General features: G+C 36.2%; 1 long non-coding RNA gene across 1 annotated transcript in view; it reads right to left on the bottom strand.

Annotated features, from left to right (window-relative positions):
* LOC129532960 (uncharacterized) overlaps positions 1-21581 on the bottom strand; it is a 40051-nt gene extending 18470 nt beyond the window's left edge. The window contains exons 1-2 of the long non-coding RNA XR_008678939.1: positions 21433-21581; positions 21150-21223 (exon numbers count right to left, since the gene is read on the bottom strand). This is a non-coding gene — a long non-coding RNA (uncharacterized lncRNA). The remainder of the gene's footprint in view (positions 1-21149; positions 21224-21432) is intronic.
* Between the last annotated feature and the right edge of the window lie 5165 nt (positions 21582-26746).

The raw sequence follows: 26746 nt of genomic DNA, 5'->3' as shown, positions 1-26746 counted from the left end.
AAGTGCCCCACATTTTAATACAATTATACTGGTGAGTGAATTTCAACATAAGAATTTTAAGGGACACATTCAGACCATAGCACTTCCTTCCCCAGCTGTGAATTAGATGTGTTTCTAAAATGTAATATGATACATGGATGGGAGAATATGAAATCTTTATTTTTAATTATCTTAGAATAAAGAGAAATTAAAAAGTGGATAATTTTGCATTCTCTATATGGCCAACAGAAGCTGTGAGATAATGAGTGTCTGTCATTGTACTTGCTTATCTTGACATGAGTGTAGTTGTTTAGTGACACAGCTCAATATATTTACTTGTTGGTTTTATTGAAACTTATAAACCTAAAATTGGTATTTAGAAATAGCATTCACTCAACAGAAAAAGATACATTCAGCAAACATCTTTTAATAGACTGTTAAAGACAAAACAAGGAAGATATATAACAGACGGAAAGTATGTCTCTCTGGTTGTATCAGGGAAGAGTATACGTAAGCAATCACAGTTTGGGCAAAGATATTTTCAAACAGAAAACTGTAAGCAGAAAGGCCTTGACTCAAATCACCGTGGTTGCTAGGTTACTGGTCATTTGTACAATTGCTCTCAAATCAATTTCTTGCCCTTCCTCTGCTTTACTCTGAATTGCATGGGGCTAACCTCTACAACATATCCCAAGCTCCCTTGTTTACTAGCTATAGCAAACAGGAGGCATAGGGAGGTACTGGGGTTGGAGAAACAAAAAAGCCAGCACATATCTTCCCCCATTTTTTGTTCTGTCTGTCTCCCTGGTAGAGGCTATGTTTCTTGTCTGTTTCCAGTTCTCATTACAATCCTTCTCTGTTTTAACACTTCCCTCCTGCCTCCTGGTGGCTCAGACTCCTGGTTTCTGATAAATCAGGGGATAGTAATGGTCTCTTTCTCTTGCCAAACTCTGGATTGTCTCACCGTGTCTCATTTTTTGCTCTTTCAGCTCTTCTAATAACCTTGCTACAGTTCTTTGTAATAAATTTCTGACAATGAAATTTATGATCTGGACTTTCTCTCCCTGACTGGACCCTATTGATACAGTTTATCTGAGTAAATAAGCAGGATAAAAGTTATAAAATAATAACCTATTATTAAGGAAAGGGAGAAAATGGTGGATACGAGGCAGGACTAACTTGCAGCTCCCACTCAGAAAGACAGAGCCACATGTGGAGACTCACATTGTTAACTTTTGCTCTGAGATCTACCGCAGCAACAAACCAGGAAAGCTGAGATAATCCACACACCCTTGGAAGAGGATTGCTGCTGCAGGCGCCATGGGACAGCCAAGGAACTGTGAGTTGCTTTCTTTGCTGAAAGGCTTGTACCCTGGGGCAGGTTCTCAACCCTGCTCACCTGCTGCCTGGAAATAAACTTGGTGCAGTTGGGGGGAGCATGGTAGGAGTGAGACCAGTCTTTCTGGCTGCAGGCTGTGTGAGAGTTGGGTGAAGCCTGTGGCTGATGGCTTTCCCCCACTTCCCTGGTGACCTCTGTGATACAGCAGTCAGCCATAATCCCCCTGGGAACAGAACTCCATTGGCCTGAGAACCACATCCCGATACACCACAGCAGCTGCAGCAAGCCCCGCTCGAGGACAGTCTGAACTCAGACACCCTTAACCCTGCCCCCACCTGAAGGTCTTTCTCTATCCACCCTGGTAGTTGAATACCAAGTACATGATCTCTTGGGAACTCTATGGTGCCACTCACTGCCTGACCCTAGAGCAAACTTGTATCCTACTTATACTACTGCAGCTGATGCACTCTTGAAAGCGCCACCTGCTGGCTGGAGGCTAACTGACACAAAAGCATTACAAAAATACAACCACGGAGCCTCACAGAGTCTACTTCACTCCCCTGCTGCCTCTAACAGAGCAGGAGCTGGTATCCATGGCTGAGAGACCTGAAGATGGATCAAATCACAGAACTCTGCAGACACTGCCCAGCACCAGTGTAGAGCCTAGTAGCTCTGCTGGGTGGCTAGATCCAGAAGAGAAATAAAAATAACTTCAGCTTGGCTCTCAGGAAGCCACATCCCCAGAAGAATTGGGAGAGAACCAAATCAAGGGAGCACCTTTTGGGACAAAAGAATCTGAACAGCAGCCCTTGAGTATCATATGTGACCTCTGACACAGTCTACTAAAATGAGAAGTAACAAGAAAAACAATTCTGGCAGTATGACAAAATAGGATTCTTTAACACCCTCAAAAGATCACACTAGCTCCCCAGCAATGGATCCAAACCAAGACAAAAATTTCTGAATTGCCAGAAAAAAGAATTCAGAAGGTTAACTACTAAACTAATTAAGGAGGCACCAGAGAAAGGTGAAGTCCAACTTAAATAGATTAAAAAAAGATACAGAATGTAAATGGAAAAATCTCTAGTGAAATAGATAGCATAAGTATGAAACAGTCACAGCTTCTGGAAATGAAGGGCATACTTAAAGAATTGCAAAATGCACTAGAAATTCTCAGCAATAGAATTAAAGAAATAGAGAAAGAACATCAGAGCTCAAAGACAGGGCTTTCAAATTAACCCAATCTGACAAAGACAAAGAAAAAAGAATTTGCCAGGCACGGTGGCTCACGCCTGTAATCCCAGCACTTTGGGAGGCCGAGGCGGACGGATCACGAGGTCAGGAGATCGAGACCATCCTGGATAACATGGTGAAACCCCATCTCTACTAAAAGTACAAAAAATTAGCCGGGCATAGTGGTGGGCACCTGTAGTCCCAGCTACTCCGGAGGCTGAGGCAGGAGAATGGCATGAACCCAGGAGGCGGAGCTTGCAGTGAGCCGAGATTGCGCCACTGCACTCCAGCCTGGGCGACAGAGCCAGACTCCGTCTCAAAAAAAAAAAAAAAAAAAAAGGATTTAAAAAATGAACAAAGCCTCCAAGAAGTGTGGGGTGCTAAACCACGAAATCTAAGAATAATTGGAATAATTGGTGTTCCTGAGAAAGAAGGGAAATCTAAAAGTTTGGAAAGGATATTAGAGGGAATAATCAAGGAAAACTTCTCTGGCCTTGCTAGAGATCTAGATATCCAAATATAAGAAGTTCAAAGAACACACGGGAAATTCATTGCAAAAAGATCATTGCATTGGCACATAGTCATCAGGTTACCTAAAGTCAAGACTAAGGAAAGAATTGTAAGAACTGTGAGGCAAAAGCATCAGGTAACCTATAAAGGAAAACCTATCAGACTAACAGCAGATTTCTCAGCAGAAATCATAAAAGATAGAAAGTATTAGGGTCCTATCATTAGCCTTCTTAAGCAAAACAATTAGCCTAGAATTTTGTATCTGGCAAAAATAACTTTCATAAATAAAGGAAAGATACAGTCTTTTTCAGACAAACAAATGCTGACAGAATTCACTGCTATCAAGCCGGCACTACAAGAACTGCTAAAAGGAGCTCTAAGTATTGGAACAAATCCTTGAAGAACACCAAAATTGAACTTCCTTGAAGCATAAGTCTCACAGGCCCTGTAAAACAATAACACAATGAAAAAAATAAAGAAGGTATTCAGGCAACAAACAGAATGATGAATAAAATAGTACCTCATATCTCAATACCAAAGTTGAATGTAGATGGCCTAAATGCTCCACTTTAAAGTTACAGAATGGCAGAATGGATGAGAATTCACCAACCAAGTATCTGCTGTCTTCAATGAACTCAACTGATGCATAAGGATTCACATAAACTTACAGTAAAGGTGGGGGGTCGGGGGAAGATATTCCATGCAAATGGACTCCAAAAGCAAGCAGCAATAGCTATTCTTATATGAGACAAAACAAACTTTAAAGCAACAGCAGTTGAAAAAGACAAAGAGGGACATTATAAAATGATTTAAAAAACTAGTCCAGCAGGAAAATATTACAATTTTAAATATATATGCACCTAACACTGAAGCTCCCAAATTTATAAATCAATTACCACTAGACCTAAGAAATGAGAGAGACAACACCACAATAATAGTGAGAGACTTCAACATACCACTGACAGCAGCAGACAGATCACCAAAGTCAACAAAGAAACAATGGACTTAAACTACACCCTGGAACAAATAGACTTAACCGATATTTATAGAACATTTTACCCAACAACTGCAGGATACATATTTTATTCATCACCACATGGAACATTCTTCAAGATAGATGATATAATAGGCCACAAAACAAGTGTCAACAAATTTAAGAAAATTGAAATTATATCATGTACTCTCTCAGACCGCAGTGGAATAAAATTGGAAATCAACTCCAAAAGGAACCCTCGAGACCATGCAAATACATGGAAATTAAATAACCTGCTCCTGAATGATCATTGGGCCCATAATGAAATCAAGATAGAAATTTAAACATTCTTTGAACAGAACAAGAGTAGTGACACAAGGTATCAAAACCACTGAGATACAACAAAAGAAGTGGTAAAGGGAAAGTTCATAGCATTAAACGGCTACATCAAAAAGTCTGAAAGAGCACAAATAGACAATCTAAGGTCACACCTCAAGGAACTAGAGAAACACGAACAAACCAAAACCAAAGCCAGCAGAAGAAAAAATAAATAAGCAAGATTAGAGCAGAAGCAAATGAAATTGAAACAAACAAACAAAAAAAGTACAAAATATCAATAAAACAAAAAGCTGGTACTTTGAAAAGATAAATAAAATTGATAGACAATTAACAAAATTAACCAAGAAAAGAAGAGAGATTATCTAAATAAACTCAATTGAAAATGAAAGGGGAAATATTATAATTGATATCACAGAAATGAAAAAGATAATTCAAGGATACTGTGAACACCTTTACATGCATAAATTAGAAAACCTAGAGGAGATGGATAAATTCCTGGAAATATACAAGCCTCCTAGATTAAATCAGGAAGAAATAGAAACTCTGAACAAATCAATAATAAGCAGCGACTTTGAATACAATAAAAAATTCCAGGACCAGACAGATTCACAGCTGAATTCTATCAGAAATTCAAAGAATTGGTACCAATCATATTAACACCATTCCTCAAGATAGAGAAAGAGGGATTCCTCCCAAAATTATTCTATGAAGCAAGTTTCACCCTAATACTAAAAGCAGAAAAGAATATAACAAAAAAAGAAAACTACAGTCAAACATCACTGATGAACATAGATGCAAAAATACTCACCAAAATACTAGCTAACCAAATCATATAAAAAGATAATCCACCATGATAAAGTGGATTTTATATCATGGATACAGGGATGCTTTAACACCCACAAGTCAATAAATGTGATATACCACATAAGCAGAATTAAAATAAAAAATCGCATAGTCATCTCAATAGACACAGAAAAAACATTTGACAAAATCCAGCATTCCTTTATGTTTAAAACCCTTAGCAAAATTGGCATACAAGGGACATACCTTAAGGTAATAAAAGCCATCTATGACAAACCTATAGTCAATTTTATACTGAATGAGGAGAAGTTGAAAGCATTCCCCCTGAGAACTGGAACAAGACAAGTATGCCCGCTATCACCACTTCTGTTCAACATAGTACCGGGAGTCCTAGCCAGAGCAATCAGACAAGAGAAACAAATAAAGGGCATCCAAATTGGCAAAGAAGAAGTCAAACTGTCACTGTTTGCTGACGACATGGTGGTATACCTAGAAAACCCTAAAGACTCCTCCAAAAAGACCCTGGAACTGGTAAATGAATTCAGCGAAGTTTCAGGATGCAAAATTAATGTACACGAATCAGTAGATCTGCTCGTACACCAACAGCAACCAAGCTGAGAATCAAATCAAGAACTTAACCCCTTTTACAATAGCTGCAAAAAAGAAAAAAAAATCAGGAATATATCTAACCAAGGAGGTGAAAGATCTCTACAAGAAAAACTACAAAACAAAAGTAACCACAGATGACACAAATAGAAACACATGCCATGCTCATGGATGGATAGAATCGATGTTGTGAACAATGACCATACTGCCAAAAACAATCTACAAATTCAATGCCATTTCCATCAAAATAACACTATCATTCTTCACAGAACTAGAAAAAGAAATTCTAAAATTCACATGGAACCAGAAAAGAACCCAATTAGCCAAAGCAAGACTAGGCAAAAAGAACAAATCTGGAGGCATCACATTACCCGACTTCAAACTATTCTATAAGGCCAGAGTCGCCAAAAGAGCACGGTGCTGATATAAAAATAAGCAGATAGACCAATGGAACAGAACAGAGAACCCAGAAATAAAGCCAAATACTTATAGCTGACTGATCTTCAACAAAGCGAATGAAAACATAAAATGGAGAAAGGACAAAAGGACATCCTATTCAGTAAATGGTGCTGGGGCAATTAGCAAGCCACATGTAGATGAATAAAACTGGCTCCTCATCTCTCACCTTATACAAAATCAACTCAAGATGGATCAAAGACTTAAATCTAAAACCTGAAACTCTAAAAATTCTAGAAGATAACATCAGGAAAGCCCTTGTAGACACTGGCATAAGTAAAGACTACATCACCAAGAACCCAAAAGCAAATGCAACAAAAGCAAAGATAAATAGATGGGACTGAATTAAACTAAAAAGCTCCTGCACAGCCAAAGAAATATCAGCAGAGTAAACAGAAAACCCACAGAGTAGGAGAAAATCTTCACAATCTATACATCTGACAAAGGAGGAATATCCAGAGTCTACAAGGAACTCAAACAAATCAACAACGACAACAAAAAACACATAATCCCATCAAAAATTGGGCTAATGACGTGAATTGACAGTTCTAAAAGAACATATGCAAATGGCCAACAAACATATGAAAAAATGCTCAACATCACTAATTTTCAGGAAACTGCAAATCAAAACCACATGATACCACCTTACTCCTGCAAGAATGGCCATAATCAAAAAATAAAAACAAAATAGATGTTGGTGTGGATATCATGAAAAGGAAACACTTTTGCACTGTTGGTGGGAATGTAAACTAATACAACTGCCATAGAAAACAGTGTGGAAATTTCTTAAATAACAAAAATTACATCTACCATTTGATCCAGCAATCCCACTCCTGGCTATGTACCCAGAGGAAAAGAAGTCATGCGAAAAACATACTTGCAAATGCATGTTTATAGCAGCACAATTTGCAATTGCAAAATTATGGAGTAAGCCCAAATGCCCGTCAATAAATGAGTGGATAAAGAAAATGTGGGGTGTGTGTGTGTGTTTGTGTGTGTATAAAATGCATGTGTGTATATACATATATACACATATATATGTGTGTGTGTGTGGGTGTATGTGTGTATATATATATATATGTATACACACACACTATGGAATACTATTCAGCCATACAAAGGAATGAAATAATGGCATTTGCAGCAAACTGGATTGAATTGGAGATGATTATTCTAAATGAAGTAACTCAGGAATCAAAAACCAAACATGGTATGTTCTCACTCACAAGTGAGAGCTTAGCTACGAGGATGCATAAGAATGATATAATGGACTTTGGGAACCTCGGGGGAAAGGGTGGTAGGGGTTCGGGTTTGAGGGATAAAAGACTACACGTTGGGTACAATGTACACTGCTTGAGTGATGGGTGCTCCTAAATCTCAGAAATCACCACTAAATAACTTATTCATGTGCAAAAAATATAGATTAAAAATGATTTAAGAAAGAGGAAAAAAACACTCTACAGTCATGTGCCAAATAACCACATTTTAGTCAATAATAAACAGCATTTATGATGATGGACCCATAAAATTACAATACCTTAGTTTTACTGTACCCTTTCTATGTTTAAATACACAAATACTTAGCATTGGGTTGCAACTGCCTACAATATTCGGTACAGTAACATGCTGTACAGGTTTGTAGCCTAGAAGCAATAGACTATACTCTATAGCCTAGGTGTGTGGTAGGCTATGCTATCTAGATTTGTGTAAATATGATGTTCACAAAACAACAAAATTGCCTAATGCTGCATTTCTCAGTATGTATACTGCAGAAAGGTTAGTATTAACATTTACAATTTCCACTTATATAGTATATACCTTCTGTCCTCTCAAAAGTTTTACTGAAATAACTCTCCTACTCCACATATAAGAATACTCATTTTCTCATATATTTCAAAACATTGGTTTTTGTTAGTCTTCACTAATATGGAAGTATTCTTCAGCCAAACAAAACAAAACCACCTGTTATTTGCATTTTCTTTATTACTGGAGAAGCTGTACATGTTTTGCTACATTTATATTCCTTCTTGGAACGGTTTGAGTCTTCTGCTAATTTTCTACTGAATAGTCTTATTTTCTTAGGAATTTAGTAGTATAATTCTAGTTAAAAGTAAAGAATATTTTCATTTTCCTTTTTTTTTAACGAATAATCTATTGTTTTTAGGTGTTTATGGAAATTCCAGATATTACAATTCATTAAATATGTCTGGAAATCAGAAGAGAGGCCAGCATGGGAGTTCAAAGGAAGTAAATGAAGTCGTCTAGAGGCAGAAGATAGAGGAGAAAAACGGCTGAGGATGAATTTTTAAGGTAAGCATGTTAAGGTATGAGCAGACAGAGATAATTGGTAAGAAAAACAGATGAGGAGAGCATAGGAGAAAAAAATGATGAAAAAACAATAGTATTCACCAAAGATTTTAGAAAGTGGAGATAAACCTTGAAAATTTTCAACTGGGCTCTGAATTTGGAAGGTAATTTTTATTGTTGGCAAAGAGGTGGAAATGGGGGAAGGAAATATGGAGAGATGTACTAAAGTTGAGAAGCAGAAACTGCTAAATAAATTGTTAAATAAAAAGTGTTGAGGTCTGGAAAACCATGATATTTTTTTATTCCACTCAGAATTTCTTAATATGGGGGGCATAATATTTGATGAGGCCAATTGTAGCAATAATCCAAGTTGGAGCGACTCCTAGAAGGACAAAAAGAAAGACTGGTTGATGGTTCTGGTGATGGTATACCAAAAGACCAGCCATGAATCCAGAAACTAGACGAATAGCAGGCCAGGGAGGAGTTGCTAATGCGGAATAACTAGTTGGTCCAATGATATGGGTATCATTGGGGTATAGAATAAAAGGTGTTTTATCATCTAAAAGACAGATGTGAGCGATGTTCATGACTGACAAGAGGTAATGGGGAAGGAGCAGGCACCACTGAAGATGGCTGCAAGAAAAATACTGTCTTTTGGGAACAAGGAGATGTATAAAACCAACTGTGTAGAAGTTGAGGATGAAGGAGAGTTTATTTATGATGGAATGGGGATCCAGTAACCATAATGGTATGGATTGTAAGAAACATCAGTAGGGGAATGACAAATTCATGGGCTGAATGTGCAAAGTAGTATAGAAAGAAGAGAGTATGACAATGGTTATAGTCATAATTACATTTCATCTCCTAATTTCTAGTTCTGAACTACCCACAGTTACTCAATATATTCAAGGGCTGTCTCTATGACCTCTAATTAATACGGAGGCTTGGGGTATTTTATTCCATTTAAGAGTTTCCATATTCATTTTGTTATCCTATCGTTATTCCTTAAATTTCTATACACTTGAAGTGCATGTATATATTTGTATGTGTGCTTATATCAACCTTCCTCAGCCATTCTACAGGACTATACAGATAATTTAGTACTCCTTTGTGAATTAGGCACTCAAAGTTAGCAGCAAAATTTAGGGAGACAATGTCAAAAAGAGCTTTTCTCTGTCAACTTTTTTTTTCTGTAGTTGACTAAAGAATTGTTTTCTTATATACCTATATATGTGCATAAAGAAACACATGAAAGGAAGAGAACATATTTTAATTATGAACTTTGGAGCTCTATTTAATGGTGTAATTTAAGAAAAATAAAACTAATTATAATTCAAGATTATCTCCTGAACATCTTGGTACTTTCTAACTTGTGATGCCAAGTTGGTGATCCTCTTACACATCTTTTAACCAGACTTGTCTTCTTTTGGCTAAAATCTAGTGTTTTCAAAGAAGGCCAACTCTTCAAACCAAAATGGGTTTAATCAGGAAAAATTGCAAGTAAAAACGTTACGAACCCTTTTAAAAATAATCTGAAAAATATTTTGATTTATAGACTTGTATTATTTTAAACTAACATTTCCTTCCACTGACAAATATAAGTGATATTTGGCAGAGTTTCAGAGGACCACCAAAGCTTAAATTAAACATTTGGAGAATATTGTCTCTACTCATGCATGTGATTCCTAAACACTGTTCAATAATTAATCTGAACTGCTTCCAAAAATAAAAAAAAAGCAATGTATAAAACAAAATAAAATCCTACTCTTCTACAGTTCTACTTCAGTGAGTTCTAGGAAGAAAAATCAAGCCCAAAGTTTAGTTGTTCACATACAGGTATCATTTATCCAAGTGTATATTATCTATGCAATTGGCTACAGAAGCCTGGGCACAAAAGCACAGGTGTTATTAGGTTGAAACAACTCTCTGTGTACCCTTTTCCAGGAATTCCGTGTACCTCCTAGGCATGAGTGTGAGCTAACTAGGAAATTAGATCAGTTCTACTCTAAACAAAAATAAGAGCTCCTGAAACTATGCACAAGTTTATTTGAGTAAAAGGAAGTCAAATCATTCTGTTAAGTTCCTTTACATCTTGTGTTAGGCAAAGAAAATAGTAAAGCTACAGATATAAAATAAGAAAGACCTTAAGATCCCAAGAGAGATACATTTTAGCAGTTCTGCTTTTATTTTTGTGTATCCTAAGACAGATATATTTTAGTGGTTCTTACTTTTATTTTGTTTATCCTAAGAGAGATACGTTTGTAGATCCTAAGGGAGAGATATTTTGTCAGTTTTTACTTGTTACTTTTTCTAACTATACTGTTTTCTTAATATTTATATTAGATAAATTTATTTTGGATATAAAGAGGTCTGTTTGCTCACAATGTGGAAAAATAATAGAAAATAAAGAAAAGAAGGGTAAGAAAAAGGAAAAAGCATTAATACTTTGTGGACTAGATAATGTGTTATGAACTTTGGTAAATACTTTAATCGCAATTTTCTGAAATTTTTACTGATTCCACTATAATTTTCAATAGGAAAATGTTCTCATTGAATTTATTTTAGATGCCAACTATCTGAAACAGTGTAATGATCTTTTAAGTTTCCTTTTTGGAGGCTGTAGGGAATAGCATCAATGTTTCCAGAATGCTAAATATTTTTTTTTAATTTTGAAAAAAGTAGTAGGAAGTTTTGGAAGAGGAATATAAATACCATACAATATAATCTTCCTATCAGTTCTTGATTTCCTTCTATATTCTAGATTATTGTCCATTAGCTATATGTTTTCTATGCCTGACGTGAAAAACTACCACAAAGTTGGTAGCTTAAAACAACAGAACTTCATTCTCCAATAGTTCTGATGGCCAGATATCCAAAATCCAGGTGTTGGGAGAGCTGTATTCCCTATAGAGGCTCTAGAGGTAAATTGTTTCTATACCTTTTCTGGCTTCTGGTGGTTAGTGACTTCCTTCACTTTTGGCCACATCACTCCAATTTCTGCTTCTGTCTTCACATCACCTAACCTGTTTCTGTCTCCTCCTCCGTATGTCTCTTATAAGGACCTTTGTTGCTCTTCTAGGCAATCCAGGATGATTTCCTCATCTCAAGATCCTTCAGCTAATTATAATGACAAAGACTCTTTTTCTAAATAAGGTAATATTCATGGGTTCTTGGATTAAGGTGTGAACATATCTTTTGGAGGGCTACCAGTCAGCCCACTACATCTACCATCTGTAATATCAATCTGTGAAAAGAACTTAGTACTTTCTAAAATGACTTGCTTAAGGTGTGATGCCAAACTCTATTTCACTGAGCCAAAATCTGATTCCACATATTTTCCCTATAATTCCAGTTCTGCCATTTGAGGTCCATCTTATGTCCATTTTCTGTTGCTATCACAGATTGGATAATTTATAAAAAATAGAGGTGTATTTATTTCACTGTTCTAGTGACTGGGAAGTCCGAGAGTGTGGCACTGGTATCAGGTGAGGGCCTTTCTACTGTGTCATAACATGGCAGAAAGCATTCACATGGTGAGAGGGTAAGAGTATATACATGTCAGTCAGGTCTCTCTTCTTGTTTTATACAGCCACCAGTTCCAGGAAGCCCCACACTGATGACCGTATCTAATCCTAATTACCTCCCAAAGATCCCACCTCCAATCAACATGTGATTTGGAGATTAAATTTCTAGCTTAAAAAATTTGAAATTTGGGAGAGACATTCAATTCATAGCAAAGCCCCATTAAATAAATGTACTATCTTCCCACAATATAGTCTTCTAAATATTTGAAAATTGGTATTTTTTCTTGAAAAATTATTTTCATTAATTTTTCAATACTCCTGAATTCCATTTTCTGTATCTTCATTTCTGTTTTTTTTATTTTACTCCTAATGAGTCACTCTGCCTCCTTCAAGATTAACTTGAGGCTTACTAATAGGTAGAATGAGTGTCTTGCCATCACATTAATCACAAAATGCCAGTGTATAATATAATAATACATTGCCTCTTGCAGTGCACTATTCCATTTCTATATTAATAGAAACATCAGGGATAGATTATATGCAGTTACCCATAGGCAGATGAAATTGAAAGGGTTTTTCTTTAACTTACTGCTATTTCTTCTATTTGTATTAAATTTCTTGAGTAATTTATGGCAGGTGTCATTCCTACTCTCTCAAGAGTTAGTAAAACCCAACAGAACTATTCATTTTATTCTCTAAAAATTGCATTGAGTGATCCCAGAGGCAGTGTGGAGTTACAGATAAAGTATCATTAAACAAAATCCATTGGCTGACAAAACACTGCAGAAGAAAGAACATACAAGCATACACAGGAAAATTGGTTTCTAATGGAGTGACAAATGATGAAGTGTGTTTATATAAATTTTAAGGAGATAATTTATTGGTAATTAATAAAACTATTTGTTGAAATATGTGATTATGTTACTGTTTATATTATTCCATTTGAAATTGTCCTTCTTTTAGTCATTTAATTTCAATCTATACTAAGTGTAAATCATAATTTAGGTTTCACAAATATCAAATGTGTCAAATTATTCTTACCATAAATATATTAAAGATAATTTTAGATTTCATTCAGATTATCTGCATTAGTCTGTTCTGTTCTCACACAGCTAATAAAAACATACCTAAGACTGGATAATTTATAAAGGAAAGAGATTTAATTGACTCACAGTTCCACATGGCTGGGGAGGCCTCACAATCATGGTGAAAGAGCAGAGGACATCTTACATGATGGCAGGAAAGAGAGAACTTGTGCTGGAGAACTCCCCTTTACAAAACCATCTCGTGAGACTTATTCACTATCATGAAAACAGCATGGAAAAGACTCACCCCATGATTTGATTACCTCCCACTGGGTCCCTCCCACGACACATGGGAATTTGAGAGCTACATTTCAAGATGAGATTTGGGTGGGAACACAGCCAAACTGTATCACTATCTTAGAGCTGAATCATTAACGTATTACCAATAATCTAGTTTCCCACATATTTTGTTTTTTTTATGTTAAAATATAGGCAATGAATTATCTCAAATATATTAAAATGTCCCTTCTCTTAGTTTCAATAGAATTGTGATGTATACAATACAATGAAAATAACCACATATATGCAACATCATCAGTTTTATTTCCCAAGCGTCTTCTTCCTCCAACACACATTTTCTGTTAACATCAAGGCTTTGTCCATTTGAGGCAATTAATGGATTTTTAAATGAAATGAATGGATGACACTGATATTGGTTACTAAGAAATTTGGTTTGATAGACTATACTATTAATGGAGATGTTAAATATTGAAATAAATATCGAAAAGAGGATAATGAGTCAAAGACATTATAATTTTGTTATTCATATAAATAAGTTCCAAAACAGTATTTCTGAGGAGCAGGCAGCTTTCCTACAAGAAGATCCTATACTACACCCTTTCTACCCCTGCCTTCCCAGGTTTTTGCAGTCTTCTGCATTGAATCAAGGGGGAAAGGCATGAAGAGTCAGAGAGTGGAGGCTTTTATGGGATAGTACTAGAAGTAGGACTTGACACTTTTACTCGTTTCTCTTTGACTAGCATTCAGTCACACATTCACACCAATGGCCAGGGAGCCTGAGACACAAAATAAACTGGGTTTAGAGAAGAGCTACCAAGTCTGTCATACTGGGGAAGATGCTTTATGGGAAAATCATTTTTTAATAATTTATTGGTTTTCAGGAAGTAATATAATTCAGATAATAAAAGTTTATTACTCAGAAATCAGGTCTAGTTAGATGATTTGTGGAACAAGGTACAAACTGAAAACGCGAGGCCCCTTGTTCAAAACAGAGAAATAGTGCCAGTTAATGTAATAAAATATAAAGGCTTTTACTTCAAAAATTCTTGTAATACTTTCAAACATAAGAGTGAATAACAGTGATACATAGTTTTAGTAACATATACTGTATCAAAAGAACCATCTTTCTTGGAAAAAAATTACTAGACAAATATATAAAATGGCTTTTACAAGCCATTTAAACAGCAACCCAAACAGGCAAGTTTTTAGGAAACATAATCCTGAAATTAGCTCGAATTCACCTCAGATTTTTCCTAGAATACATTATAAAAATTGTATTTAAGGAAGATTGTACTGTATCAGAAAACTGAAGCATCAGAAACGATAGAGAACAAAAGGAACAGTTCAGGGCTGCCCAGTTCAGAAGCTAGGACAAGAGAGGCAAAAATCCAGAGATAAAGAATTTTCAGGTCATGAAAATGACACATATTCCAAGAAACAAATCAGAAGATAAATCAGCCTCCCAAAACTGGGAGGCTGAATTGTTGAGCAGAGATTTTAGCAGCTATGTTATCCTAAATGGAGAATGAGTGAATTTCAAGCTTTACCATGGAGGAAAGACTTTAGGAAATACCTCAAGACTTCAGTTGAGACAATGGAAGGACTATGCCTTATGAATGAAGGTCACTCCACAGGAGTAAAGGTTGTGTTCTACTATGGTATATTACACAGTATCACATTTACACCATGTGTGATCAACTCTATGGAGAAATTCACATGGCCTCCAGGCAACAGCCAATGAGGAAGTGAATCCCTCATCCAAAAGCCCAAAGGACCTGAATTCTGCTACAATCACATGAATAAGCATGGAAGTGGATCCTTCCCCAGGTAATCCTTGGGAGGACTGCTGCCCTGCTGACACATGGAATTCAGCATGTGAGACTTTGAAGCAGAAAGTCCAGCTTAATTATTCCCAGATTTCTGGCCTATATAGACTGTGAGATAATAAATGTGTTCTTAAAACCAGTAAGTCTGGGAGTAATTTGGTACTTGCAATAGATACCTAAAGTGACTATAATATGCATGAGAAACAGAAACAGATTATCCTTAAACCAAGCCTCAAACCCAGTAGTCCAAGAATGAAACTGATCTGCTGGCACTTGATCTGCTAAAAATATCAGAGACTAGAGACTCCATAATTTTTAATATGCAGCCTGGCATCTGTTCAAAATTTTTGAGACATTACAAAAACAGGCAAAAATGAGTGGAAAAGAGGGTGAAAAAAAAGCAGAGCTGATAAAAGAGACCAAGTGTTGATTCAGAATTCAGAGAGATTGGACAATGACTTTTAAATAATCAATATGGGTCATGTAAAGTATGCAGTTTGTCTGCAAAGCATGTAATAAAATTTAAAGTACAACTTTAAGTTCTAAATGCACAATTTAGAAAGGAAGAAAAGTTGCAAAACATTGATTTAAGCTTTCAGTTCAAGAAGCTTGTTGGATAAAAAGCAAATTAATCTCAAAGGAATAGTAAAGATAAGAGAAAAAGCAATGAAATAGGGAATATAAATTAGATCCAGAAATTCATTCTTTGAAAATTTTGATTAAAATTATAACTTGTTAATGTCTTATCAGAAAAAATAGAGATAATGTAAGTTATCAATATCAGAATAAATAACAAAACATCAACCTAAATCTCACAGATAAAAAGACATTATGACGAATTTATAGTAATAAAGTTAAAATTTTCACAATAATGGATGAGTTCTCAAAATACATAACTCACCACAATTAGCATTAGAATAAATAGATAATCTGAATGGTCTCACTAAAGAAATTAAATCTAAAATTAAATACCTACACACAAACACTTATCTTTACACACTTTTGAACTCAGATGATTCAAAGGGAAGTCTTCCAAATGTCTAAGAAAGGAATTATACCAATTTTACACAAATTCTTCCAAAGATTAAGACTGGAAGAACTTCCACATCATTTTCTTATTCTATAATAACCTTGATACCAAAACTAGAAAAGAAAAAATAAATTACAAGACAATATCTCTCATAAATATATACATAAGCCTATAAAAATATTCCCAAATCAAAGTTATATATAACAACCAACATTAATAGACAATTATATAGTAAGTTTTATTTCATGAATGTGAGGTTAGTTTACTGTTGAAAAATCAATAAAGTCATCATGTTAACAGATTAAAAAACAAAACCCATATGATAATTTTAAGGCATAAACAAAGCCTTAAATACAATATGAATAAAATTCAATACCTGTCCATGATCAAAATTCTTAGCAAACTCTATAAATATAAAAAGAAATTAATCTGATAAACTATACAAAGCCCACACAAAACCTACAGCTAACATTATATTTAATGGTGAAATAGTTAATAGTTTCCCTTTAAGGATGGGAACAAGACACAGATATACACCACCATTGCTGCTAATGAACTCCAAATGTTCTTGTCACTAAAATAGGGTATGAGAAATAGAATAAAACATATAAATATTGAAGAGGGAAAAGGAAAATATTTAGGAAACTGAATAGTATTATAAGCAATCTATTAGAATTAATGAATAAATTGAAAAAGATCACGGGGCACAGGTTACCAAATGGATTTCTATACTAGTGACAATTAGAAATTGGAAAACAAAATAAAAATCTTATTTACAATACTATGCGAATAATACATTCCTTAGGGATAACTAACAAAAGATGTACTGGATATCTATAAATTTAAAGTATTATTGAGACACTGAATGAGACAAATAAATGAAAGTGTATAAAGTATTTATTGATTGGAAAACTAAAAACTTTTAGGATACTAATCTCCCAAATGCTTCTATAGATTTAATACAATTACTATTAAGATCCTTCTTTATGAAAATTTAAAAGTTGATTCTAATATGTATATAAAAATGAAAATGACCCAGGATAGACAAGTTAATCTTGAGGAAGAAGAAGAAAAGCTTTAGGGTATACCTTGATATGAAGGGCTTAGCAATTAAGACAGTGTGGTATTGATTCAAGGACAAATTGATGTATGGAACAGAATCCAGAGTCAGACCAGACATACACAGTGACCTGATTAATGAACAAGCTTCACTGCTGTTTAACAGGCAAAAAAGACAATCTTCACAATAAATTGTGCTGGGTATATGGCACATCTACTGGGAAAAAAATGAATTTTGACTCATTTACTGGAAACTTAGGTTTAAGGGGCCCCAATTTAATCATAATGACAAAATAGGACAAATTAAAGAGAAAAAGTATTCTTTTTTAGAATACATTTTTCCAGTCTTAGAAGGCCTAGATAAAATGTTTGCTAATAACAAAGAACTAGAAAGTAGAGGCAGTCAAACAAAAGGCCTGAGGCATTCGCATTTACTCAGAGATTCTACAACCTAGAGGTACATCTTAGTTACCTGAAAAGTGTTTTAAAAATACATATTCTTTTCTTTGGGGACTATATCTTTTATTTAATTTTAACTTTCATTTTAGATGTGGGGTATACATGTGCAGATTTGTTACCTGAGAATATTGGATGATGCTGAGGTTTGGAGTATGGATCCTGGCACCTTGGTAGTGAGCATAGTACCTGATAGGTAGTTTCTTAACTCATCCCCCCCTCCAATCCCTCCACCCTCAAGTAGTCCGCATTGTCTGTTGTCCCCATATTTATATGATATGCACATCCCATGTGTGCTCAATGCTTAGCTCCCACAAGGCTGGAACTGAAGGCCAGAATCCTGAACAAATTAATGCAGGAACAGAAAACCAAAAGTACATATTCTTAATTCCTAAATAGGAAGGCCCCAACTCAGTAGCCGTAGTACAAGAAGTTCGGCATCTGAGTTCTTAGATGTTCTAAAAGTGCTCTAGTATACAGCAAGAGTGTCCTTCTTTGGCATAAAGTTTTAGATGAAAATCATAGTACGAGGCAAGGAATGTCTAGTCATTCTATGAGATTTCCTTGGGCCATATTCTACACTCCTAACTGGGGGAGTCAAGAAGGAATCAAAAACTGGATTCAAAACCCTACTGCCTTAAGAAAGTACTGCATACACTGATATGACTGAAAGTATACATTTTCTGAAAAATAATATATCCCAATGTGTCAAAAGTCATAACCTATGACTCAATAATTTATTAAATTATAGTACTTAACCATGGCTAACATTATCTATCTATCTATCTATCTATCTATCTATCTATCTATCTATCTATCTATATTCCATGTACTCATGGCCTTTTTGACAGTCCATAGTACAGTCTTTGCTATATTTTAAGTGCTGAATCCATGTGAGTTATTATAATATGTACTTTATTGAAGCAAAATGTTTCTAGATATAAATAGTAGGAGAAACAGACTATTAGACATATTACCAAAATATTATCAGTGTGTTCTTGAGTAATATGATTCCTGAATTCATACTTTGTTTTATAGCTTTATGTTTATTTTTATTCATCCAGTTTTCTAATAAAACACTTATATGACTTCTAGAAACAGAAGAAACTCCTAAAAGAAAAGTAGAAAATTACAAGTTTCATGAAAAATCTTATTTGGTAAAAATATTAAAATACCATACACACAAGAAGAAAAAGAACTATGTAAGTTGTTCCTCTGTGAAAAAACAAAAATGACTTTTGAGTTCTTCACTTTCCATTTTTCAGAAACACCGGACTTTCACAGCAAAAATAACTTTTGACTGGCTTATTTATAACATGGTAGTCACAGCTGTGTAACATATTTTCTAGGCCATTCTTATAAATCACTTCAAACTTATTGGGGTAGGCTGAATAATGACCCCCAAAGAATAATGTACACCCCAAAGAAGTCCACATTCTAATCCCTGGAACCTTTGAATATGTTACCTTAAATGAAAAAAATAAGTGCCCGGTCATCTAATGTATGCAGCACATCTATTATTTAAAATCATGAATATGTGTAACCAAATAGCTCTAAATACAGTTTAGTTTCATCCTTTTAATCTACTATTATTGGAAGATGAAACTGGCATAAAGGATAAGTTCACCTTAAGATAAACTATTGTTAGTTGCTGTTTTCTCCCTGGCAGGCTGTCGCTATTGCATTTCTGACAAACAATGGGTATCATATGTTTAATGAATTTTCTTATGGCAATCTAACACCTTTTCATTCACTGCTTTCATTAGGGACTGGCAGTTGATCATAGCTTTGGTATAGCAAAAGAATCATATCCAGTAAGATGGCCAACTAAATGCAGACAGGTGGAACAGCTCCTACCTAAAGACTGAGACGACTGGCATGCTCCTAACATGCTCCTAACAGATCTTCTCCAGAGTGAACAGAGGGAGGACATGGAAGCTGGGCAGAAGGAGGAGAACGTTGGGAACCCTACGTGGAGATAAACTGCACCCAGACTCATTCCTGACCACCAATGGCTCTGGAGGAATGGGTGAATTGAAATGGCAAACAGCAATCTGCCCTCACCACAGGCCTCTGGACCACCAGCAGGAGACCCGTCAACCATCACAGGCATTCGAATTGGCAGGGAGAGCTGTTTAGAGAAGTGGTAGGGGCAGTAAGCCAGCTGATGTGGATCCCAGAGGGTTTGGTGCAGGAACATCTGTAGCAGAGTAAGGCCAGAGATGGCCATCCTGCTAGGATTGACTTGCTCCCATAGGAAACCTTAGCCCTAGAGGAACTGCTGGATCTGAACACTACGGGGTGGTCTTGTCCAACAGATAGGGCCAGTCTGATCTGAGCACTCCCTGGTCTGCTGGCCTCTCCCACAGCCCCACCATGACCATGCCTGCTTGCAGGTCAGCCCCGAGTGGTCTGGGGGCCTGTGTAATAGTTTCTGCACTGGTAGACTGTGCGGAACTGGCAGAGAGCTCCAGTGGGGCAGCACCTACATCGAGGCCCCAGCCCACATTCTCCCTCCCTATACTGCAGCTTCCCGCCTGGGCTCAGGGCAACTCCCCAGATTGCTCTGTTGGTGTATGTCTGTGCAGGCAGGTTTTGCTTTCCTAGCACTGACAGCACATTGGAGTCCAGTCTGCCTCCCCTTCCCTTCCAGAATGCCACTGCAGACAGAGACTTGGAGGGCACATAGCCAGCAAGCCCCACACCTACAAGCACCCCACCCTTGTACTAACACTATGCAGAGAACAGTGGATCCTCCTCTGCCCTGAGCCATCACTCCTGCTTGAAGGGAACAAAGAAGTTACCCAGACCTGCACCTGCCATTGCCTGGCCCCTGAGCCAACACTACCTTCAGCACAACTGTTCACACAGTCTCCAGCAGGGGTCCCCAGCCACCCCCACCTTCCCTGCCAACCAAGCTGCAAGGGAGGCAGGCACTGCAGAACCCACTAGCACTCTGCCACAGCTGCCACTACTGCTATTGCTGGAATGTGAGGATGGATCCTGCTGTCACTGCACTGTGAAAGGCTTTGGCTGACACCATCCATTGGAGTGTAGTGACTGGGGGTCTGGGAGCACCTCAGATTCCCCGAGCTCAGTAGATTCCTAACCTTGAGAAGCCAGAGAGCAAAGTTGGGGCCCAATATATGTACCCCAGTTAGAACACACAGTTCAGGATTTGGGAGCACAGTGTTGGTCCCCTAAAATCTTCCGGAAATGAAGCCAGTCTACTGAATCCATGTTATACCACAATCAAACCCTCAAGGGAATCAAATAAGATAAAAGCAAACAAACAAAAAAAATCAAAAGGTCAGTAATGTCAAAGACTGAAGGAAGACAAGCCCACAAAGACGAGAAAGAATCAGCACAAAATCCCTGACACTCACAAAGTCAGAGGGCCTTTTTTCCTGCAAACAGCTGAATCATCTCTCCAACAGGAGTTCTGAACTGGGCTGAGCTCCTGAAATAACAGAAATAGAATTCAGACTAAGGATAGGAAAAAAGATAATTGAGCTAAAGATGTATATTAAGACTCATTCCAAGGAAGCTAAAAATCACATTAAAACAATGCAGGAACAGACAGACAAAACAGGCAGTGTAGAAAAAAATGGAACCAATCAACCTGATAAAGCTGAAAAATGCACTATAAGAATTTCATAAGGTACTCACAAGTATTAGTAGCAGAATAGACCAAGTGGAGGAAAGAATCTCAGAGCTTGATGGCTGCCTTTCTGAAATAAGACAGTCAGACAAGAACAGAGAAAAAAGAAGGAAAATAAATGAACAAAACCTCAGAGAAATAGGGGATTATGTAAAGAGACCAAATATGTGACTCATTGCTCTCTCTGAAAGAGATGGGGAGAATGGAAGCAACTTGAAAAACATATTTCAGGATATCATCCATAAGAACCTCCCCAACATAGCTAGAAAGGCCACCAATCAAATTCAGAATATATTCCCAAGACAGAAGCACACAGATTCATAAAGCAAGTTCTTAGAGACCTTCAAAGAGACTTAGACTCCCACATAATATTGGCAGGAGACTTCAACACTCCACTGACAGCATTAGATAAACCATCGAGGCAGAAAATTAACAAAAACATTTAAGACCTAAACTCAGCATTGGTTCAAATAGATCTGATAGACATCTACAGAACTCTGCACCAGAAAACAATAGAATATACATTCTTCTCATCACCATATGGCACATACTATGTAATCGATCACATAATCACAAGTAAAGCACTCCTCAGCAAATGCAAAAGAACTTAAATCATAGCAAGCTCTATCTCAGACCACAGCACAGGAAAGTTAAAAACCAAGACTACATATTTCACTCAAAAGCATTCAATTACATGGAAATTGAATAACCTGCTCCTGAATGACTTATGGGTAAATCATGAAATTAAGCGAGAAATCAAGAAGCTCTTTGAAAGTAATGAGAACAAGGGTGCAACATGCTAGAATCTCTGGGACACAGCTAACACAGGGTTAAGTGGGAATTTTATAGCACTAAATGCTCACATCAAAAAGTTAGAAAGATCTCAACTTGACAACCTAATGTCACATCTAAAAGAACTAGAGAAAGTAGAATAAATCAACCCCAAGCTAGCAGAAGACAAGAAATAAGCAAAATCACAGCTGAACTGAAGGATATTGAGATACAAAAAAACCCAAACCACTCTAAAGATCAACAAATTAAACAGCCTGTTTTCTGAAAATATTAATACAATAAATAGACCATTAAATAGACTAATAAAAAATAAGGGAACAGATTCAAATAAACAAATTCAGAAACAACAAGGGGCATATCACCACTGACCCTGCAGAAATACAAATAACCATCACATAATATTATGAACCCCTTTATGCACATCAAGTAGAAAATCTGGAAGAAATGGATAAATTCCTGGATATGGACATCCTCCCAAGACTGAACCATGAAAAATTGAGTGCCTAAATAGAACAATAATCAGCTCTGAAATTGAATCAGTAGTAAATAGCCTACCAACCAAAAAAAATCCCAGGACAAAATAGATTTACAGCTGAATTGTACCAGATGTACAAAGTAGAGCTGGTATCATTTCTCCTGAAACTACACCAAAAAATTCTGGAAGACAGGCTCCTCCCTAACTCATTCTATCATGATACCAAAACGTGACAGAAACACAACAAAAAAGGAAAATTTCAGGCCAATATCCTTCATGAACATTTATGCAAACATCCTCAAAATACTGGCAAGCCAAATCCAACAACACTTCAAGTATCTTTTCTACCATGATCAAGTAGGCTTTATCCCTAGGATGTACGGTTGGTTCAACATACACAAATCAGTAAACGTGATTCATCATTTAAACAAAACTAAAGACAAATCCACATGAGTATCTCAATAGAAGCAAAAAACCTTTTCAATAAAATTCAACACCCCTTCATGTTGAGACTTCAACACAGTAATAGGGCTAGACTTCAACACACCACTAGCAGTATTAGATAGATCACCAAGGCAGAAACATTAGCAAAGATATTCAGAACCTGAACTCAACATTGGACCAAAAGGATCTGATAGACCTCTATATAACTCTCCACTACAAAAAAACAGAATATGCATTCTTCTCATTGCCACATGGCACATAATCTAAAACTGACCATATAACTGAACATAAAACAATCATCAGCAAATGCAAAAGAATTGATATAATAACAAACACACTGCCGGACCACAGTGAAATAAAAATAGAAGCCAAGACTAAGAAAATTGTTCAAAACCATGACATTACATGGAAATTAAACAACATGCGCCTGAATGACTTATGAGAACAGAGATACAACATACCAGAATTTCTGGCACATATAAAAAAACCCTTCAAAAGATCAATGAATTCAGGAGTTCATTTTTTTGAGAAAAGTGATAAAATAGGCTGCTATCTAGAATATATAAAGTAGAAAAGATAGAAGATTCAAATAAACACAGAAGTGATGAAAGGAAGGTTACCACTGACCCCACAGAAATAAAAATAACCATCAGAAACTACTATGAACAATTCTATGCACATACACTAGACAACCTAAAAGAAATGGATAAATTCTTGAACACATACAACCTCCCAAGACTGAACCAGGAATAAAGTAATGTCCTGAACAGACAAATAACAAGCTCTAAAATTGAATGAGTAATAAATAGCCTACCAACTAAACAAAGCACAGGATCTGACAGAGTCACAGCTGAATTGCACCAGATGTACAAAATATAGCTGGTACCATTCCCAGTGAAACTATTCCAAAAAATTGAGGAGAATAAACTTCTTCCAAACTCATTGTATGAGGCCAGCATCATCCTGATCAAAACCTGGCAGAGTCCCAACAAGAAAATAAAACTTCAGGCCAGTATTTTTTATGAACATCAATGCAAAAATCCTCAAAACAAAATCTTGCAAACTGAATTCAGCAGCACATCCAAAAGTTAATTCACCATTATCAAGCAGGCTTCATCCCCAGGATGCAAGGTTGGTTGAACATACGCAAATCAATTAATGTGATTTATCATATAAAAAAAGCTAAAGACAAAATCCACATAATTATCTCAACAGATGCCTAAGAGGCTTTTGATAAAATTCAGCACCTCTTCACATTAAAAACGCTCAATAAACTGGGTATTGATGAAACTTTTGAACAACCAAGAAGGAAACAACAGACACTGGAGTCTCCTTAAGGGCAGAGAGTGAGAGGAGGCAGAGGAACAGAAAAGATAACTATTGGGTACTACTGGGCTTAATTCCTGAGTGATTAAATAATCTATACAACAAATCCCTATGACATGAGTTTACCTATATAACAAGCCTTCATATGTAACCCCAAACTTAAAATAAAAGCTACAAATAATTGAAAAAGGAAGCAACAAATGCACAGTCAACATTGTGCTGAATGGCCAAAAGCTGGAAGCATTACCCTTGAAAACCAGCACAAGACAAAAATGCCCTGTCCACCATGCCTATCCCAAATAGTATTGAAAGTCCTGGCCAGGGCAGTCTGGCAAGAGAAAGAAATAAAGGGCTTCCAAATAGAAGGAGAGGAAGTCAAAATATACATGTTTGCAGATGACATGATTCTATATCTAGAACACCACATAGAATCAGCCCAAAAGCTCCTTAAGCTAATTAACAACTTCAGCAAAATCTCAAGATACAAAAATCAATGTGCAAAAGTCACTAACATTTCTATACATTAACAACAGTCAAGCTGAGAATCAAATCAGAAATGTAATCTCATTCACAATTGCCACAAGAAGAATAAAATACATAACTGGGGAGGTGAAAGATCTCTACAAGGAGAACTACAAAACACTGCTGAAAGAAATCAGAGATGGGACAAACAAGTGGAAAAACCTTCCATGGTCACGGATAGAAAGAATCAATATCATTAAAATGATCCTACTGCTGAAAGGAATTTACAAATTCAACACTATTCCTACTAAATTACCATTAATATTCTTCACAGAACTAGGAAAAAAAAACTATTTTAAAACTCATATGGAGCCAAAAAGAGCCCAAATAGCCAAGACAATCTTGGCAAAAAGAATAAAGCTGGAGGCATCATGCTACCTGACTTCAAACCATATTACAAGGCTACAGTAATCAAGGCAGCATGGCACTGGTACGAAAAACAGACACATAGGTCAATGGAAAAGAATACAGAACCCAGAAATAAGGCCACATGCCTACAACTATCTGCTCTTTAGCAAAGTTGGCAAAAACAAGAAATGGGGAAAGGACTCACTATTTAATAATTGGTGCTGGGAGAATTGGCTAAACATATACAGAAGATCGAAACTAGACTCCTTCCTGACACTATAAATAAAAATTAACTCATTATAGATTAAAAACCTAAATGTTAAATTCAAAATAATATAAACTCTGAAACACAACCTAGCCCGTCGCATTCTGGATATAGGATCAGGGGAAAAGATTTTATGACAAAGGTACCAAAAGCAATTGCAACAAAAGCAAAAATTGACAAATGGGAGATAAATAAAGAGCTTTTGCACAGAAAAAGAAACTATCATTAAAGGAACAGACAACCTACAGAATGGGAGAATTATTTTGCAAACTGTGCATCTGACAACCATCTATAAGAAACTTAGACCAATTTACAAGAAAACAACAAACAACCTCATTAAAAAGTGGGGAAAGAATATGAACAGATGCTTTTCGAGAGAAGATGTACATGCAGCCAACAAGCACATGAAAAAAGCTGATTATTAGAGAAATAAAATCAAAACCACAATTAGATACCATCTCACAACAGTCAGAATGGCTATTATTAAAAAGTCAAAAAATAACAGATGCTGGTGAGGCTGAAGAGAAAAAGAAATGCTTATACACTGCTGGTGGGACTGTAAATTAGTTCAATCATTGTGGAAGACAGTGTGGTGATTCCTCAAAGCCCTAAGAACAGAAATACCATTACTAAGTATATACCCAAAGGAATATAAATCATTCTTTCATAAAGACATATTCACATATATGTTCATTGCAACACTATTTACAATAGCAAAGACATGGAATCAACCTACATGCCCATCAGTGATAGACAGGTTAAAGAAAATGTACATATACACAATGGAATACTATGCAGCCATAAAAATGAAATAATGTCCTTTGCAGGAAAATGGTTAGAGCTTGAGGCCATTATATTTAGGAAACTAACATGGGAACAGAAAACCAAAACCAAATGTTCTCACTTATAAGTAGGAGCTAAAAGATAAGAATACATGGACGTATAAAGGGGAACAATAGACATTTAGGCCTACTGGAGGTTGGAGTGTGGGAGGAGGAAAAGGAGCAGAAAAAATAACTAATGGGTACTAGGCTTAATACCTGGGTGATGAAATAATCTCTACAGCAAAGCCCCACAACAGAAGTTTATCTTTATAACAAATCTGCACATATAACCCTGAACTTAAAATAAAAGTTCAAAGAAAAAATTC

This window comes from Gorilla gorilla, chromosome 3 (assembly GCF_029281585.2).
Source record: "Gorilla gorilla gorilla isolate KB3781 chromosome 3, NHGRI_mGorGor1-v2.1_pri, whole genome shotgun sequence".
NCBI classification, from domain to species: domain Eukaryota; kingdom Metazoa; phylum Chordata; class Mammalia; order Primates; family Hominidae; genus Gorilla; species Gorilla gorilla.
The sequence above is the reverse complement of the archived record's forward strand: the minus strand, read 5'-3'. Positions and strand labels throughout refer to the sequence as shown.